Genomic DNA, 2347 nt, shown 5'->3' on the forward strand with positions numbered 1-2347 from the left:
GAGATGACTTAAAAAAAAAAAAAGTTCTCTGGCATTTTCCCCTTTGATCCAGCAATTCTGCTTTCAGATCTTTGTGTCACAGATACACCTGTGCACATACAAGAGAAAGTGAGTACAAAGATTTTCAGTGCCGTATTATTGGTCATTGCCAGAGCAGAAACAACTGGAGTTTCCCTCTATAGGGGGTGACGCAGCAGCCCATGGAATCGTGTGCAGTGATAAAGAAGGAAGAGGAAGTTCTCTTTGTACTGCTGTGGAATGATCGCCAGGGTATACCGCTAAATGAAAAAAATAAAAAATGCAGAAAAAGCTTTTACAGAATGCCACCTCTTGTGTAAGGGAGCTAAGCATGTATATTTCCTTAAAGAAATACAGGAAGGATTCACAAGACTAATAAACGTGTTTGCCAGTGGTGTAGGGGAGAGGGAGGAAGTGGGTGCACAGGGATGGGTGGACGTCAGTTTTTTCAATGGATTACTTTTTATATCCCTTTGCTTTTTTTTTTTTTAAGATTTTATTTTTAAGTAAGCTCTACATACAACGTGGGGTTTGAACCCAGAACCCCGAGATCAAGAGTCACATGCTCTACCAACTGAGCCAGCCAGGCACCTCTCACTTTGCTTTTTGAACGTTGTGGATGTTTTTTATTAAAAAATTCAATAGAGGGGCACCTGGGTGATTCAGTCAGTTAAGCGACTGCCTTCTTCTTTTTTTAAAAAATTTTATTTATTTATTTGACGGAGAGAGCACAAGTAGGCAGAGTGGTAGACAGAGGGAGAGGGAGAAGCAGGCTCCCCGCTGAGCAGAGAGCACGATGCGGGGCTCAATCCCAGGACCCTGGGATCATGACCTGAGCTGAAGGCAGACACCTAACCAACTGAGCCACCCAACAGGCGCCCCAAGCGACTGCCTTCTGCTCAGGTCATGATCCCGGGGCCCTGGGATGGAGCCCTGTGTCAGGCTCTCTGCTCAGCAGGGAGTCCGCTTCTCCCTCTTCCTCTGCCCCTTCCCCTGGCTTGTGCTCTCTCTTTCTCTCAAATAAATAAATAAAATCTTTAAAAAAATTAAATAGAAAACTTTAAAGCCAAAATATATTGATCATTTATTATGTGCCAGGTTCTAGGGTGAAGGCTTTTTATACATCATCTCATCTAAACCTCAGGCCAAGAAGCAGGAGTAAAAATCCCATTTATGGAGGGAGAGACTGATGCTCAGAGAAGTTAAGTTACACAGGTAAATTGTGACTCTGTGATTTGGACGGGGGTATGTCTGACTTGAGATCTTTGCTCTCAACCCTAGTCGGACCACGGCGGTTAATGTTTAACAACATCCACATTTCACCTCCCTTTTGCATATTTTATTTTCCTCTTCCTGTGTCCCCACCCAGTCCCTGCCCAAATGAATACATAATCCTGTGTAACTGTCATTGTAGGGAAGTTTCAATTTTCTACTTTATAGATAATATTTTCAACCTTAGCCAAGACAGCAAAGGAGAGGGATGGACTCTGTCTCAAAAGCTTGCCACTTGGACAGGAAAGAGAGCTGCCCTCATGGTGGCTCATTAAGACAAGATGCCTCCAAGGCAGGCGGAAAAAATGTGACTAATCTTGCTTCAACATCAATATGAATTGAATTGATCTTTTTTAAACTTTTTAAAAAAGATTTTACGTATTTATTTTAGAGAGAGAGAGAGTGAACGGGGAGACAAGCAGAGGGAGAAGGAGAGAGACAATCCCAAGCAGAGTCCACGCCAGAGTGTGGAGCCCCACGCAAGGCTCGACCCCACGACCCCACGATCCCAAGACCACGACTGGAGCCAAAACCAAGAGCCAGATGCCCAACCAACTGAGCTACCCAGGAGCCCCTTGAACTGATATTTTTATTTTTTTATTTTTTTATTTATTTTTATTTTTTTATTTTATTTTATTTTATTTTATTTTATTTTAAGATTTTATTTATTTATTTGAGAGAGAGAATGAGACAGAGAGAGAGAGCATGAGAGGGGGGAGGGTCAGAGGGAGAAGCAGACTCCCTGCCGAGCAGGGAGCCGGATGCGGGACTCGATCCCGGGACTCGATCCCGGGACTCCAGGATCATGACCTGAGCCGAAGGCAGTCGCTTAACCAACTGAGCCACCCAGGCGCCCGAACTGATATTTTTAGAAACTGTGACCCAATTCATTGTTCCGTCTTTAGAAATTGTAACAGGCGTGCATTGGTTTCCCGTGGATGGGGTGACAAATATCCATCACAAACTTGGTGGCTTAAAATGACAGAAATTTATGCCCTCAGCCGTCTGGAGGCTAGAAGTCCACAATTAAGGTGTCCGCAGGGGTGGCTCCTTTTAG

The 2347-nt window shown here is 44.1% G+C and overlaps 1 long non-coding RNA gene across 2 annotated transcripts in view; it reads left to right on the forward strand.

The window, feature by feature from the left end:
- LOC118533599 (uncharacterized) overlaps window positions 1–2059 on the forward strand; it is a 16433-nt gene extending 14374 nt beyond the window's left edge. For both annotated transcript variants that reach the window (XR_013441535.1, XR_013441534.1), the window contains 2 exons: window positions 1117–1233; window positions 1682–2059. This is a non-coding gene — a long non-coding RNA (uncharacterized LOC118533599). The remainder of the gene's footprint in view (window positions 1–1116; window positions 1234–1681) is intronic.
- The last annotated feature ends 288 nt before the right edge of the window (window positions 2060–2347 follow it).

The sequence above is a fragment of the Halichoerus grypus genome, chromosome 10 (assembly GCF_964656455.1).
Source record: "Halichoerus grypus chromosome 10, mHalGry1.hap1.1, whole genome shotgun sequence".
NCBI classification, from domain to species: Eukaryota; Metazoa; Chordata; class Mammalia; order Carnivora; family Phocidae; genus Halichoerus; species Halichoerus grypus.